The sequence below is a fragment of the Lissotriton helveticus genome, chromosome 2_1, assembly GCF_964261635.1.
Source record: "Lissotriton helveticus chromosome 2_1, aLisHel1.1, whole genome shotgun sequence".
In the NCBI taxonomy this organism is placed as follows: Eukaryota; Metazoa; Chordata; class Amphibia; order Caudata; family Salamandridae; genus Lissotriton; species Lissotriton helveticus.
In genome coordinates, this window is record NC_136059.1 from 766476955 (window position 1) to 766494411 (window position 17457).

At 46.2% G+C, this 17457-nt stretch overlaps 1 protein-coding gene across 1 annotated transcript in view; it reads right to left on the minus strand.

Moving 5' to 3' along the window:
- The window catches only part of FBXL17 (F-box and leucine rich repeat protein 17), a 2072621-nt gene that overhangs the window by 1220679 nt on the left and 834485 nt on the right, over window positions 1–17457 (minus strand). The gene's annotated exons all lie outside the window — the stretch shown is intronic.

Sequence of the window (17457 nt, forward strand, 5' to 3'; positions counted from 1 at the left end):
CTCCACCCATGGGAAGGAATTCTCCATAACAGTGGGGGTCAGTTTACTGTTGCCAAGGAATGTGCAGTGTTCCTGACTAAGTGATAGAGTCTTCTGAAGTAGAAAGAGACGAAGAAGAGGAGAAACAAATATGATCAAGCAATTGCCCACCTGTAGAGACCTCTGCCATTTTGGAATTATGAGGCAATGGCCAATGGGTCTTCAACATTTGGAAAATAAAACTTACAAGAGTGGTGTCACACTTAGGTGAATGATCATGTGCAATGCCGTAAGTACATTTTAGGCTTAGACACTGCACCAGTAGAGTTTGAGCTTTTTCATATATCTTGCTAAGCTTGAAGCGTTACCCTTTCTACCAGCTTTGAAGAAATGAGATATCAAACTCCCCTGACGAATAGCAGAAGAGAACTATTGTCCCCCATTTTTCCTTTGCTGGATTGTTGTCAGAAGATTTGCTTGTGACTGGGGTGAATGTTTGCATTGTCCAGCATTCTGTCCATCAATTGTTTCTTTTGCATATGTCACCCTAAGTGGGAAGGGTATGCCCAGATGTTGGTCCTGTGCTCACTACACCACTGGATTCAAGCTAGCCTGGCTGATGAAGGGTGATGCCCTGAAACCGGTCCCATGATGTTTCTTTCTGGTCCAAGCAGTACCTGGCTTGGCAGTTTGTGCTGGACTGGTCCCACAAGGAACAGGGTCATGACTGATTTGCATATGGTTGGGTCCAAACTGGGGTGGAGTGATGAGCAAAAGAATGATTGATTTAACCCAGATTCTTGGGTGAATGTTTGCATTGTCCAGCATTCCGTCCATCAATTATTTCTTTTGGATATGAAGATTTGCTACAGCAGATGAAACAGTCAGTCTCCTAGACCAGGTAGGGTCCCTCCTCAGTCTGCCTGTTCTTCATAGCCAAAGTGTGCTTGCCTGGCAGCTCCACTGGCCGTTGAAGGGAAAGTCAGAAGATACAACATCACCCTGACAGAAAAACAGATGTAACACAGGATGCTCCCGGCCATACTGGTCATGTTACCAATCAAGCATTTCTCCAGGGAGCAGGCGCATCACGAGGATGGGTTTTGATGGGCCAATGGATGCCCCTGGGACTTCAAAAAGTCTCTCCAGCTCCCCAGGGTCCATTGAAGCAGGTATAGTGGGTATGTGAGAGAGAGAGAGAGAGAGAGAGAGTGAGTGAGTGAGTGAGTGAGTGAGTGAGTGAGTGAGAGAGAGAGAGAGAGAGAGTGAGAGAGAGTGAGAGAGAGTGAGAGAGAGGTGTTAGGCAAAGAGAGGCAGAGAGGGGCTGGTTTAAACACTTTCCAGGGCTGCTTTGATTCCCACTCCAGTCCTGGGTGCTGCTCTCACCAGGAGATGAAACCATGCTCCATATACTATGCAGATTTCTATTTTGGATCTTGTGGTCTAGGATTACTCAGTTCGACTTCCTCTTCAAAAATAAATGTATACTTCACTTTAAGTTAAAATCTAATTCCCTGTGAAGAGGCGAAACAGTTGGCACTTGAAACCTCAAAGCTAAGAATGGTGGTATATCCCTAGAGTTTGGTACCCTGCACCCTCCACCCCCCTGACTCCCCCTCCGCCCTGCACGATGTTGGGTTATTTGTTTAAATTTAAATTCTGAGTCTGATTTGACGAGGACAGTACTGAACCCTGGTCTGTGGCTGGAGCCTGGACACTGGGATGGGACCAAAAAATAGCAGTAGGCATTATCCGGGGAAAAAATGGACATAAAACATTTTTGTATGGTAGATAAGATCTAGAAAGAGTACAGATAAATCTGGAGAACAGAAAAGTGGTTGCTAGATGGGTTATCAGGCGGAAATGTGTATGGAAATGCCTACAGAATTATGCTGATGAAGCAATGTAAAGTGAATACCTGAGGCAAATGTGTATACAAATGCCACAAATTATAAATGCAAATGAAAATATGTTTTAAAAAAAAGTTAAAACCTAATTTCCACCATTCTCCGACCTCTTCAAACTATTTGATCAATGGTGAAGTTTCTGTCTTTTGCAGTTCCTGAAACATTGTTCTCACCTCTCCGTTTTTTATCACTATCTTCTCTTTGCCACCTGTCATTAAACAAACCCCCCTAATTCTTCATAGGCAGTTTCAACGTATTGTATTTACTAAAAGCAGATATAATTGACTCTGGATTTTCTATTGTTGAAGTTACAATTTCAGCAGTTATATTTTCATATTCATTAGCCTACTCGTTTGTCATCAAAACATGGTAACCTTGACTACAATTTTGCTGCAAATGATTTCGAATCAAATAAATCCACAGATAATCCATAGTCGTATATGGTGTTTCCCTCCCCACAGCAGGCAACTGATTTCAGATTAATTTTTAACAGTAGCTTTGGTACAGTAAATATGGGTTTCCTGATCGGGTTGTCAAGATGTGATTTGCAATGTGAAGAACTCCAATAAAGCTATCCTTCCAACCAAATCAGAAAAAAAGATATATAGCTCATAAAAGTTTGAGTACTTTTGCAATTGGCAAGTGCATCATAGTCAGTGTATGGGAACCTCATTAAGGTTTTGATCCAATGGATTGGACCACTTAAGGCTCCAAACCAATGGATCACCTCTTTAGGTATCACAGATAACTGCAAGCACAGTTTGCTTTCCATTGATTCTGGATACAGAAAACAGGAATTCTTTACACAACCATTGACACATCCTGGGAGCACTGGCTATGTGAAGCATTTTCACCTCATTAACTATCTGGCTCCTGATGCCTTACTGAGGAACACGCCTTCACATTTATAGACACTTTGTTTATCTGGTCTAGTTTCCCTAACACAACAGACACCAGCTACCTGATCAGTTCCCCAATCCATGTCTCCAAACCACTAAATTGTCACTCAGGCTGCTCAGGGTTTGGGGGCTCCTGTTTGGCCTGCATTCTAGAAGCCAGCAATATTCCAGGCAGTGTCTATTCCTTGAGGCTGTACTGTTATGGGGAAAACATTGGTGTTGCTCTCTCTTCCAACTCATGGCAGGTACTGGAAAGAGATACAGCTCCTATCAATTTAGTGATTACCAAACGTAAATGTTGTCACGATTCTATTCCTAAATTAAATCTTAATTCACTCCTGGATAACTCCAGGAATCTGCACTATGGAAGTTCCTAGGTCTGCAATAATCCATAGATCTTAATAGGTTTTGTTTCTTCTCTGGTGTTTGCCTCTCTGAATAATGTCCTTGGATCTCTCAGTTTTGTGGTACAGATTGTTCGTAGATGTTCATATTATCAATGGTCACTAAGTACTGCATTGCAGACAACCAGTGATACAGGGAATATTTGCCTGGTATTAGCCCCTAGGTGGAAAAGATAAGGAAGTGTGCATTTACAATATGCACGTGGAGCTAAGAAACTTAGAAGGTATCATCTTGAGTAAAACTACTGTCAATCAGATGACATACTGAATTATTATAGGGACATAACTGTTAGAAACAAAAACTGAACTGGTAGTAGTACTTAGGATGAAGGAAAGAAAGGAAAATGTTCAAACAGTTGCTTCTGTTTCAGAATTTTCACAGAGCCCGAATCAACTCCAAATTTGTGAGTTATGATACATTCCAAAAGAGCAGCCAACAAGTGTTTTACTCGGGCAACATATACCAATGTGCTTCTTCTAGGCATAAAAATGTCAGATTGATAGAAGTCCATGAAAGACTAAGCTGTTAGTCACAGAAACCCTAGTGGACCAGTATTCTCCTCGCGGTGCATCGGATACAACTTTAAGTTTCCAGTCACCAATGTAAGAAACATATGTTTTCAGAACACAAATGCATTTGCACACAGGTGGTACTTGCACCATTACTGTCAGGTTTAGAAGCAGTGCCTCTTATACTTCGAGCACTGAGATTCAGAACTTCTAAACTCAAGGGTAATCTTTCAGCAACAAATGCTTTCTGAAACTCTCTTCCTGGTGACACAGACCAAACCAACTCTTAAGTCCTTCAAATGACATACGAAAACTGATCTATGAAAACCCATCAAGTCTATTTCTGAAATAGTTTTGCTCGCTTTGTGTTCTTTAATCCAATCTTCCTGAGCACTTTGGAGTTCTAGGTTACTGTTTAGAAATTATTTTTTGTTTCTGTTCAAATGTGAAGTGCTGTAAAAGCTAGAGAAAAAATTAATCTAAATAAACATGTTCATTCATCTCAAACCTTCTCCCGGAGGGCCACAAATACATCTCATCTCCATCACCGTACTGAAATAGTCAATAACTTCTTTATTGCATAGTTAATATTAAGAATTAATATGTCAAGATACACTAATTAAACTTAAGAGCAATACCAATTGAGAATACAACTCACTTCTAAATAAAAAAAGCCTAGAGATTTACCAATAAAACTGTCTGTTTTCAGCAGTTAGGCCCCTAAGTGGTTTAACACAATTAACTCTATCAGCGTAAAGCTGTTGATTGAAGCTATAGAAGCGACTTTTAATTTAGCGAAAACAGTTTTTGAGAACTTAACAGACCCACTTGCTAACTGTGTGTCTATTGGATTAAAACGTTCTTTGATCTCTAGAGCACTGAATCTAAAGCACAAATGTAGAAATGATAGAAGCAGAGAAGTTGCTCAATTAGATTTGAGACTTGCAACACCATTCGATATGAGCAAGAGACCCCGTTTTATAATGGCAAAGACTACAGTGGTCTGTATATCTAATGTCTTTCGAATCTTTTTTGATCTCAAGAATATCAAACAGCCAAATCTAAGCCTGACAATATCCTTTTTCAGGCTTGGCGATTTCATTATGCTTAAATAAGGTCGTATTTTACCCTGACTATGGAAAACTAATATCATAGTGTTATATTGTCCTGTTTAAAAGTTTGGGAACTAGTTTAAAAAAAATCCTTTAAATTGCAACAGGGATAGAGGAAGTTTACAGGCTTCATGCATTTGTAGGGGCTGCAATGACAAGTGAAGGCCAATTTTAGGCCAATGATTGTTCATGAGATACTCCTCACTTCCATCCACAGTTAATATTTTAAAGGAACCTGTTTTAAAGCCATGCATCAGTGTCCAAAGTTTAAGATATGGGATGCTTGCTTGAGTGGTTGTGTAGTTAAAACTTCAGAAAAATGTAGGCCTGTGATATAAACGATGGAAGGACAAAGTCGCCTGAATAAATTGGATTGGGTCATGTCTATCCAGGTAGTTATGTGAGCAGGAAATCCATCGCAGTAGAAGGACAGTGAACTCATGTACTCAAACAAGGACTGAGATGGCGGGCTAGATATGTTATTGGCTTTTTCCAGTAAGGCAAATGTTAAATTTGTTTTGTCAGCTTTGAGTGACACCTGTTGCTTTATAAACCTTCCTGTGCTTGGAAACCAAACCCCAAGGTATTTGTATGAATTGGCTAGTGCTATCTGATCACTATTTAGTAGCCAGATGGATTCCCTGTTTCCTTGGGCTGAAGAAGAGCACATTAGGTTTTCTATGGTTCACTTCTAAATTGTTTTCAATGCAATAGATTTTTAGACCTCTAAGGGTATGTTGCAGATCCAAGCTAGTGGTACCAAATAGGGCAGTGTTGCCTGCATACAAGAGCATTTGCATTGGAGTCACACATGTTTTTGGTGACCTTGAGTTCACCAATAATTTACAGTTATCTGCGACGTAAAGATTAAATAATATCGCAGCTAATAGACTTCCATGCATAGGACCAATGCTGATGAAGTTTCTTTGAGAGTGAGGCATTAACCTCGCTTGTCAAGCTTAACCTGAATCTAGGTATCCATATATAATGCCTGTATAGCCTTTAACAGTGTCTTATTGATTCCTCAAGAGGTGAGCTTATTCCAATACTCATTTGGATCAATACTGTCGAAGGTAGTTTTAAAATCTATGAAGCAGGAATAGAGATTTAATATAGCCATTATAAATGTATATTTTTTTTAATGTAAAAAGCATCATTACGTTTTCAATGGTACTACTGTTATCCCGACGTCAGCGGCAGCTCCTCCTCTAAGGGGGAGGAGTGTTGCCTCACTGCTCTCCGAGCAGTTCAAGAAGGAAAAATATAATGATAACGCAGGGTTATCATCATTTTATTTTTCCTACGGTAGTGGCTCAGTTGGTTATGTGCAGGCGAAGCTGGGCTTCACGACCCCATAGCGTTTTCAAATCTGAGCTTCATTATAAACCATGATTTGTTGACATTGCTTGTTGTGGGCTTACAATGTTCCCTGGCACCCCTAACGATGTTAATGTTAAGTAAGGAAGCAGCAACCTCACACCTCTTCGCGGTTGACAATTGATGATTGAAACAACCCCCGCCATTGAATCACTTGTGCGTCCTCTTTCCAGGCTTTTAATTTATGGGAGTAAGTTGAGCTCCATCTTGACCCAGACAGCTTTTGGATGCCAAAATGATTACCTAGAAACAGTGCTCTGTCTGCCTTCCCCATGACGACTGATTAACTGATTGAACAAAATGATCACTTTTGAAACGTTCAACTATTTTGCAATCCCTCTGTTTTTAAGTAGAGCAAGGTTGGCACATGTGTAGTGTAGAACAGCTGCACAATGTTCGGTAACTCTGGTGTATCGTGTTTGTTTGTCAGAGTTACATCTCCCATTTAGGCTGCTAGAACAAAACTATGCCTTGTGTTTAGAAAGTTGGCCCTCCAAGTTGAGCTTTTGTTGACGCTATGAGAGCCCCTCCAGAATAACTCAGACTGAGTCCTGAATGCTACATACATTGTTTTCTGAGGAAAACTGAAATTATAAGCACCCATCTTTATAATCTCTGTACCTGCATTGGACGTTATTATACTTTCAGTGATTTGTAAGACTTTTTTTTGCTGCTTTTTTCTGGCTTGTGGGTGGGTTATGTTTGTTTAGGTTAATCTTTATTATAAAAGATACAATAAGAAGACAATACAGAGATAAATTGTTAGCACTACAGCTTGTGACAGATGGAAAGATGATCAGCAAAAATGGTCAGGCGATTTAATCGATGTCTCTTCAGTAATTTTGCCCGGCGTTAAACGCCTCTAATACCTTACAAAGACGATCAAATAAAGAGGCAGGCGCTGGAGACAGGAAGACAGGAAACACGTTTTATTCCGACGGAGCAGAACACATCAGATCGGACAACAAGGTATCGTCTCGAGGTGCTCTCTGACAGCCTCTCTGAGACCTGGTCTTTTACACACTGGTTTATGACATGTCACCGTTCTTTATTACAACAAAGACATTGTGAAGTATGAGGATGACATCCCCGGCACCTCCCCCCAGTTCCGGCCCATTCCAACACATGACAACAGTAGAGGCCCTTACCCCCATACAACAGGAGGGGGCTTTGGAATGTGTGCGCCTGATCGAATCTCAAGGGGTGGGGAGGTCATGATCAATAGTAGCTCCTTTGAGAAGGGTCGAGTGCATACAGTAGTGGGCAATAAACTGTATCCTCAGGCCAAGGGATGACCAGCGGTTCGTACAGACAATCGGGCTCAGAGGAAGGGGTCATCAAAGGAGAGGTATTCATGGAAGGAAAGGATCAGTGTGATCAGTGTGGATAATCGGAAGGAGGTGTTGGTCAGGCGCGGGGTGTGATTCCTAGAGACAGAGTCCTGTGGAAGGGGAGGTCATGACTTGTGCATGTGAGAGCGGGGGCAGCCAGGGTGCATGGGGGAGGCTTGCAGGGTCGGGGAAGTGTGCTGAGGATCGATCGTGAACAGGGAGACCATGGTACCTAAAATGGCTGTCGTGTACGTTCATACGTGAGTCTGTCATACGTGAGTCTGAGAAATGGACAAGATGGCGCAGATGATGTTTAGTCCATAAACTAAAATTCCACAGTCCTCCCTTTTAACATGTCTCGCCAGTTTGTCAATTCGGATCTATCCCCATAAGACCACGTATTTCTACCTCATAGAGGGGGCTCATGTGTTCAGTTCGACAGTCCAAAGTCTTAGGGCACATACAGTTAGAAATGAGTGAACACAAAGGTGGCAAACATTGAATACCTAAGCAGCACCCACACAGTACCACAACTGGTATCAGTATAAATGTAAACAATCTCCATCCCCAGTCCTTCAAAGTGTCCCAAAACCAGCCTCCAAGCGACCATCCTTCTTGCTCTTGGTGAACCTCTGAGGATAGTCTGTGGAGGTGTTCAATTTCTTTGTAGACTGAAGGCGAGTTATCTGGCACGTAGGTGCAACAGCTGGAGCCGATGATGCGGCATGCTCTTCCACGGTCGGCCAGAATCACATCTAGAACAAGGCGGTTTTGGAGAGCCACCAGGCGGACTGCCTGAAGCTCAGCCGTGTTGTTAGCAAGGATGCCAGCCGTGATGTTAATGGTTATTTCTACTGCCTGAGTTAGGTGTCGGATAGCGCGGCTGTTTGCCATTGGTCCCCACAGAGGAACAAGTCCTTTTGCTGCATCCAGGAACTGTGCTCCGGTGGAGTCGGCTTGTTCAATATCTCCGGCGCGCTTTTGCCGGTGGTGGTAGGCTGAGGCCACATACGTGGGAGGAAGAATGAAGGCGATGTAGCACGTACCCCTCCAACCTTTCGGGAGCCAGGTGTAAGCTTTGGTGTCACAAACAAAGTACATATTCGGAGAAGCAACAAAGGAAGGAGGATCAACTGAGACCAATGTTCTGGTGATGCGGCAGGAACTGTGTCCCACCAGCTGCGTTCCCTGGCCTTCGAAACACACAAGTCCTGTGACATTGATGACGGACAGGGCCACGGTCAGGGTGGCAGCTGTTTGCTTCCGCAGGTGGGAGAAGGTGGGTCTGGCTGGATTGTGGAGTACTTGCACTTCGACTCTTTCTTTGGCAGGGATGTTCATAAGGAAGGCGGAGCCTGAGACCGCAGGACAAATGGGGGCAGACGTTCTTCCCGTTTTGTTCAGCAAGAACCCATAGTAGAAGTGTGACACTGTCTGACCAGAAGCGGCGTTGTCCTTGTTGCTCTCCTGCAAGAGGATCAACCAGGCGAGGCAGGAGCACTGAACTGAGAAAGGAGAAGGGATGAAAGGTATAGAGTGTTCAGTGGCATGCGGGAGCAACCCGCAGATCCAGCAGTTCGTGGCATTTGTAGCAAGGTTGTGCTGGTGCAGCAGTTGCACGAAGGAATTGTTCCAGAACTCCCTACGCCTCTCTCTGAGCTGAGGCGAAAGGGGGATCAAATGATGCTCTTTCATGGTGATTGGCTGTACAGTGGCCAGCAATGTCTGGTGAGCGGGTGTGCTGTCCTCCAAGATCCAGAAGGAAGTCATGAGGAGGAGGCAAAAGAGGAAGACAATGAAGAAGGCGATTGTCTTTGATCTGTGCAAATTGTCAGTCTTTGGGTTCCTGTAGTGGGTATTTCCGGTTGCGTCCATAATCTTCTTGTCTGGCGCTTCCATCATCTTCTTGTCTGGTGCTTCCATCATCTTCATCTTCAAGGTGCTCGGTAGTGGGCAGAACCACAGACTTCGTTTAGCTTCTCTCCGGGTGACCCTTGGTTGGTTTAGGCCACCGTTCTGAGATTTTAACTTAGTCCGTGGTCTACTTAGCCAAAGCTCCCTCCTTTCGACGCAGGAAATACCCTTCCCGGGATGGCACAGTGGGATCAGAGAATTTTGCAAGTTCAAGTGCCTCTGTATCAGGATAGCAGTTCAGTGATGGTCGGTCCTTGTTAAGGAGCTCTTCTTGGGTGTTGACGTTTCCTGTCGTAGCCAGGGTCGAGGAGACCTTCTTACAGTGATGGCCGTGCAGCCAGTGCTTCTTTCCCTCCACTCGAAGAGCCGTCCGAGTGGTGATCAGTACTTGCCAGGGGTCCGTCCACCGGGGTTCCAGACTCTTCGCTCGTTGAAAGTTCCGGACTAGGACGTAGTCTCCCGGTTGGATATCGTGACCGGGGCCCCTGGAAGCATCGGGGATAGCCTGCTGCACCTGTTGATGAATGACAGTCAACGTTTTAGTTAATTTGCACAAATAATCTGACAACAGGATGTCGGGGACGTCGTGAATGGAGGTTGGCTTGGGGGCAGTCCAGAGGTTCATTGGTCGTCCAAACACCACCTGGTAGGGGGTCAAGTGGTGCTTAGTGGGAGTGGAGCGCATCGATAGCAATGCCAGTGGGAGGGCATCTGGCCACTTAAGCCCTGTGGTGGCCACTATTTTTGATAGTTTCAGCTTCAGTGTAGCATTGTGTCGCTCAACTAGGCCAGCGGATTGGGGGTGGAAGACCGCATGGAACCTTTGTTTTACTCCCAGTCCCTTCAGGATTAGTTGGATAACTTCAGCTATGAAGTGGGGGCCATTGTCGCTCCATAAAATTCGGCAAAGGCCGTAGCGAGGGAAAAACTCTTTCAGTAGTACTTTGGCAGTAGTCATGGCAGTGTTATCACGGGTTGGATAGGCTTCCACCCATTTGCTGAAGGCGCATACAATGACTAGTACATACTTCAAACCTTGGCATCTCTCCAGCTGGATGTAATCCATCTGAAGGACTTCAAAGGGGTGGTCGGGGGTCCCAAACCCTCCCCGGGGTACCACAGTTCCTTTCCCGGGGTTGTGTTGTAGGCAGATAAGGCACTGCTGGACCAGGCGTTTGGCTGAGTCGGGGATTTTGTTGTTGTGCCAGACTTTGGAAATGAGTTCAATCATGGGGGCAGAACCTATGTGTGCAGGGGAGTGTGCCATAGTCAGTATGGGGATCAAGTATGAGTCAGGCAGCAACCATTTGTTTGTGTCTTTTGTCCGCCAGCAGCCTTCGTCGTCCTTCAAACCCACCCGTGCCCACTCAGTCAGTTTGTGAGGTGTGCTGGCCGACTGGATGTCCCTAATCGTTTCCCTAGCGTCAGTCCATTTTTCCGCTTGCGACCTGGTCACATACATGCGTGTCGTCGTCCTATTCTCAGCTGTGGTTCGGGCAGTGATGTCGGCCAGTGCGTTTCCCTGTCCAACTAAGTCCGTCACCTTCTTGTGTGCCTGGCATTTGATCACTGCTAATCATTCGGGGAGGAGAACTGCTTCAATCAGGGCGGAGACTAGATCTCCGTGGAGAATGGGTGTGCCATGGGACGTCAGGAATCCCCTTTCCCTCCACAAGAGCCCAAAATGATGAACCACCCCGAAGGCGTACTGGCTGTCCGTGTAAATGTTTGCCGTGGTTCCTGCCGCTATGATACATGCTCGTGTGAGGGCAATTAGCTCTGCCGCCTGTGCGGATCGTTGTGTGATGCGGGCTGTTTCAACTACTGTTCGGGCTGTCGTCACCGCATAGGCAGCTGAGGTGGTGCCGTCTGGGAGTTTGATACAAGAACCGTCTACCCATAGTTCTCCATCAGGGTCTGTAAAAGCAGTGTCTCTAAGGTCAATTCTACTTCTGGTCTGTTCGTCCGTGAGGGTCACACAGTCGTGTATAGGGGGCACATCGGGGTCATTTTCAGGCAAGGGCAGCAATGTAGCAGGATTCAAAGTCGTGCATCTCTTAAGAGTGATGTGGGGTGCAAGTAGAGTCAATTCGTATCCCGTCAGTCGTGCACTAGTCAGGTGTTGGGTCTTGGTCTGGTTCAAGAGGGTGTCAACTGCGTGGGGTACTAACACCGTGAGAGAGTTCGAAAGTACGATTCCCTCACTCTGACGGATAGAGACAGCAGCGGCGGCTACTGCTCGAAGGCAGGCAGGTAAAGCTCCGGCGACTGGGTCAAGAGTGGCAAAGAAGTAGGCACAAGGGCATTGTTTGGAGCCGATGGGCTGAGTTAGAACAGACAATGCGCATCCCTCCCTTTCATGAGTGAAGAGAGAGAAGGGCTTGGAGTAATCTGGTGTCCCTAGGACGGGTGCCGAGCAAAGGGCATCTCGCAACTCCTTAAAGGACGCTTGGCATTCGGGGGTCCAAGGGAGCGGGAAGGGAACATCTTTGGCCAACAGGGAAAGTAGGGGTTTTATGATGAGACTGAAATTAGGTAACCATTGTTGGCAAAAAGAGGTAAGGCCCACCAATGAACGGACTTGCTTCTGTGTTTTTGGGATGGGGTGTCTAGGATGGTTTGGATTCGATCGGGTGTAAGTTTCCTCCCTTCTTTGGACAGGAGATGGCCTAGGTATGTTACTTGAGGTTGACAGAACTGCAGTTTCTTTTTGGAGACTTTGTGGCCATTCTCCGCAAGAAAGTGCAAGAGTTGGATTGTGGCTGTGATTGCAAGAGGAGTGGTGTCGGCTGCCAAAAGGATATCATCGACATATTGGATCAACACCACTCCATCTGGTAGCTGGACGGCGTCCAGCTGTCTTTTGAGGGCCTGGCTGTAGATGCTGGGACTTTCAGTGTAGCCCTGGGGAGCTCTACAAAATCGATACGAACGGTTTTGTAAAGTGAAGCCGAAGAGATAACGGCTGTCTGAATGGATGGGGATAGAGAAAAATGCATTCTTGAGATCAATAACGGTGAAGGTGGTGGCAGTGGACGGGATGAGGGTCAGAATGGTGGTGATGTCTGAGACTACGGGGTACTGTGGCACTACCACTTTGTTGATTTCTCGCAGGTCGATGATGAAGCGGTACGCTTTCTCATCTCCCTCACCTTGCTTCTTAACAATGGGTAGGATAGGGCTGTTGCAGACATTACTAACCACTTCCTCTACCACTCCTGCATCTACCAGGGACTGAATAATCGCTACCAATGCCTTCTCGCCTTCGGGCGATATCCGGTACTGTGGGAGTTTCGGGAGTATGGCGTCTGGTCGAACAGTTATGTGCACAGGATCGATCATCATTCGTCCTACATCCGAGTCGTTGCTGGCCCATAGGTACAGGGGTAGGGTGTCAAGCAAGGTTAGGTCAGCATCAGTGATAGAGTACATATGTCGTGCGGGGCAGGATCTGGACATGCTTGGGTTGTCGTACAGGATGACTCGGACTCCATCTGGGGAACACCTAATAGTAGCTCGGAAATGTTTTAGTAGATCAATACCCATAATGGCGTCAGGGGAGTTGGAGGAGAGCAGAAATGTTGTGTCCGTGGGGTTGTTTCCTAAGTCAAAGGAGATAGGTACAGACAGGGGATTAGTGGAGGGCGTTCCATCGAAACCTATCGATGTAATGTGTGAGCCAGACAAGGGTGCCCTTGGAATCAGTCGTTTTGATAATACACTACGTGTCGCTCCAGTGTCTACCAAAAATGGAGACTTTGTACCCAGGACCTTAGCGGTGACGTAAGGACCTTGCTGGTCAACACAGAGCTGGACTGGATCCCTCCCTCGCCCTTGGCAGTCCTATGCAAAGTCGTGAGTATTGTCGCAGCCGGACTGTTGGCACTGATTCTGTCGGGGGCGGTCAAATGTGTTCGGTCTGTCAGGTTGGTTACTGTTGGTGTCGTGGGTGTGCCCTCGTCCCTGCCCTCTTGTCCTGGGGCCATTTGCCATGTCCCTTGTCTCGTTATTCTTAATCGCTTCTCGGAGTACCGGGCATTGAGATTTCCAGTGGCCAAATCCTTTGCAAAACGCACACTGGTTCTCATCGAGGTCTGTTTGTGGAGCGCCAGGTGTGGGTGTGCGGTCTCTAGGGGGTGGATTTCTAGGGGCATTCGACCGGTAGTTTCTCCTATACTGCTCCCTTCCTCGAGTCACTCCCTGTAATTGAGCAATCATCACTCGTTCTTTTAAGTCCTTTTTCTTTCTCTCAGTCGCCCTCTCGTTCTCGTTCTTTTGGTGTTCGTAATACTGAGCCATCTGAAGGATAGCTGCAGGTTTGGAGGCCCCCCAACTACTCTCGCTTGTCTGTAACTTCTGGGAGACCTCTTGTAATAGCCCCTTTACGTAGTTTTGCACGAATAGGTGTTGTCCGGTTGCGGTGGTCATGTCTTGGCCACTGTAGTCGGAGAACACTGTCTCAAATCGGGAGAAATATTCTGATACGTCTTCCTGGGGTTTCTGACGGCAAGCCGTGACTATCGACCAGTCTACCTTTCTCTCTGGGATCAATGTCTTTAACTTCTGCACTATTTTGTCCGGGAGTTCCAGTATGTCTTTTACAGGTTTCCTACCGGGCTCTCGCTGCCTATCTAGTTCACTGAGTTGATTCCAGGTATGTCCAAACAGATCTGTGTGGTTGGCCTTCCGGATTTGCTTCCACACGTCAGCCGGCAGACATAACCCAAAAAACAAATCAATGTCCGCTAGAGTCATTATGGTTGAGCCCAAGGCTGTACTTAGTTCGGTATAAAAGGCTGTCGGGTTCTTTCTTAAATCGGGCAGGGTTTGCCTAAAGGTTAAAATATCTTGTCGATCCCATGGTTGATAAACCCAGTTGTACACAACCCTCCCTTTTGCATCTGCGTGGTTAATATCGTCGTTTGTTCCCTGACCTCTTGGGGGAACCCAGTAAGGGGCGGCTTCTCTGATAGGCATCATAGTGTTGGCTACTTCTAATGGGGGCTCATCCGGGACTGAGACTGTGAGCTTAACCTCTGGTTTCTGTTCAGTGATGTGGCGGAAGACCTCAAGCGTTTGCATGAAGAGGTCCGTCACGTCATGCTCGGTCCCATCTCCAACATCGATCCTTCTATATAGAGTTGTCAGCTTAGCAGGACCCTTAGTTTGATACCTATCCTCATATGCGTTCAGGGTGTGGAAGCTGAACCGTAAAATGAAATGCTGTTTGTGGCTACCAGCATGTGAATTGTACATATCCATCGCATATTCTTCGCTCTCTTTCCGTTCTACCAGTGTCTTTGCTATCTTATCAATCCCATCCCGCTCATCTTTGCTCAACCTATTCGGTCTTGCCGTTAGCTGCTTGCTAGTCTCGAGTTCATCTGATGTTGTTACCAATGTGGCTGGTGCGAGGGCCGTAAGAGCCGGGGCACTAGCGCTAGGGTCACCCTCGCCCGTGCTCAGGACTGGTAGGTGCTGTGCCAGTGGCTGGCAGAGGGCATAAGGAGGGGGCATGTAGATGATCGGAGGACCTAGCAGTAACTCGTCGTTTGCCCGTTGTTTGGAGGGCATCTCTGGGTAGAGCGTAGAGGGGGTCCTAACAGGGCATTGGCCTGTCGACCCTGATTCTTGCTTTTGTCTAACTTCCTCTCTCCTTTTTATCTCTTCATCTAGTTCCTTCGCTGCCAGGTGGGCTGCCTTTCGTAATTCTTTCCCTATTTTTGTTTCTTCTCTTTTCCTTCGTTGCTCTGCTTCTTTGCGCCACATGCCGATACTATCGAGCATAGTGGGTGTTGCCTTATTTATTCTAACAGCTGCTTCTAGCGCTTTTATTTTATGATCATCAAAGGAACCTATCAGTGGCCACTGATTTTTGGGGTCCCTTTTCGTATATTTATGCCATAGCTTACTATAAGCTATGGCGACTAGTTCTTGTTTAGTGAACATGTCCTTATTAGGGGTGCCTTCCAATGGAGCTGGATGGTTCATCTCTAATAAACGGTCCGGGTTGATCCAACTACTGACCAATGGGGAGAAGATAGGCATGACGGGTTACAACGGGGACAAAAGTCTGCACTACCTATCCTTCACTACTTCGCGAAGACTAGACAGAATATTTCTATTCTACAGTATTCGCAAATAGGGAATACCCAAAGAGAGAACCAATATCGAACAATTAATGTTCGTTCAATCAAACAATCAGTGGCGAGAAAGAAATAGGCGCGGCGGGTTACAACGGGGGCAAAAGCCTGCACTACCTATTCTTCACTATCCGCAAAGGAGGACAGAATACTTTTTACCCTTCCCCGTTTGTAGACAGAGAATTCTCGAGAAAAACAATCCTCGAACAAACAATGTTCGGGCAAACAATCAATCAGTGGGGGAGAAAAGATAGGCACGACGGATTACAACGGGGGCAAAAGCCTGCGTTACCTACCCTTCGCTGCATGCAAAGGAAGAGAGAATACTTTTATCCCTCTCAGTTTGCAGACAGAGAATCTCCAAGAGAACCAACAATTCGGTGAGTAATACTAGTATTTTCAATCAAACAATCAAATATTTCTTAGTCTGTCGTGTTACACGACCTTACCCGGACCGTATGGACAGTTTCTCGTCTTCCGCTTCCAGCGCCCGATCGTCCTCTACTCTCTGTGCTACCGTGGCACTCCTGATGGTTCCCAGTCAGGACCGAAGATCACTCGGGGAGAGGTCTGCTCGGAACCAGTGAAGTTCAGATGATCGGCTGTCAGACGAGGGTCTATCGGACAGGAGCTCTTCCGATCGTTGCAGTCGTTCACTCTGTCGTTGGGACCTCTCCCACCGGATCCACATGTCGCTGATGGGCCCCACACGTTGGGACGCCAATTGAAGAAGATCAGCAAAAATGGTCAGGCGATTTAATCGATGTCTCTTCAGTAATTTTGCCCGGCGTTAAACGCCTCTAATACCTTACAAAGATTATCAAATAAAGAGGCAGGCGCTGGAGACAGGAAGACAGGAAACACGTTTTATTCCGACGGAGCAGAACACATCAGATCGGACAACAAGGTATCGTCTCGAGGTGCTCTCTGACAGCCTCTCTGAGACCTGGTCTTTTATACACTGGTTTATGACATGTGACCGTTCTTTATTACAACAAAGACATTGTGAAGTATGAGGATGACATCCCCGGCACCCCCCCCCCCCCGGTTCCGGCCCATTCCAACACATGACAACAGTAGAGGCCCTTACCCCCCATACAACAGGAGGGGGCTATCACGCAGCTGAGTGTTTTGCCGATTCCTTTGCAATGTGTGCGCCTGATCGAATCTCAAGGGGTGGGGAGGTCATGATCAATAGTAGCTCCTTTGAGAAGGGTCGAGTGCATACAGTAGTGGGCAATAAACTGTATCCTCAGGCCAAGGGATGACCAGCGGTTCGTACAGACAATCGGGCTCAGAGGAAGGGGTCATCAAAGGAGAGGTATTCATGGAAGGAAAGGATCAGTGTGATCAGTGTGGATAATCGGAAGGAGGTGTTGGTCAGGCGCGGGGTGTGATTCCTAGAGACAGAGTCCTGTGGAAGGGGAGGTCATGACTTGTGAATGTGAGAGCGGGGGCAGCCAGGGTGCATGGGGGAGGCTTGCAGGGTCGGGGAAGTGTGCTGAGGATCGATCGTGAACAGGGAGACCATGGTACCTAAAATGGCTGTCGTGTACGTTCATACGTGAGTCTGTCATACGTGAGTCTGAGAAATGGACAAGATGGCGCAGATGATGTTTAGTCCATAAACTAAAATTCCACAGAGAGCCCCTCCAGAATAACTCAGACTGAGTCCTGAATGCTACATACATTGTTTTCTGAGGAAAACTGAAATTATAAGCACCCATCTTTATAATCTCTGTACCTGCATTGGACGTTATTATACTTTCAGTGATTTGTAAGACTTTTTTTTGCTGCTTTTTTCTGGCTTGTGGGTGGGTTATGTTTGTTTAGGTTAATCTTTATTATAAAAGATACAATAAGAAGACAATACAGAGATAA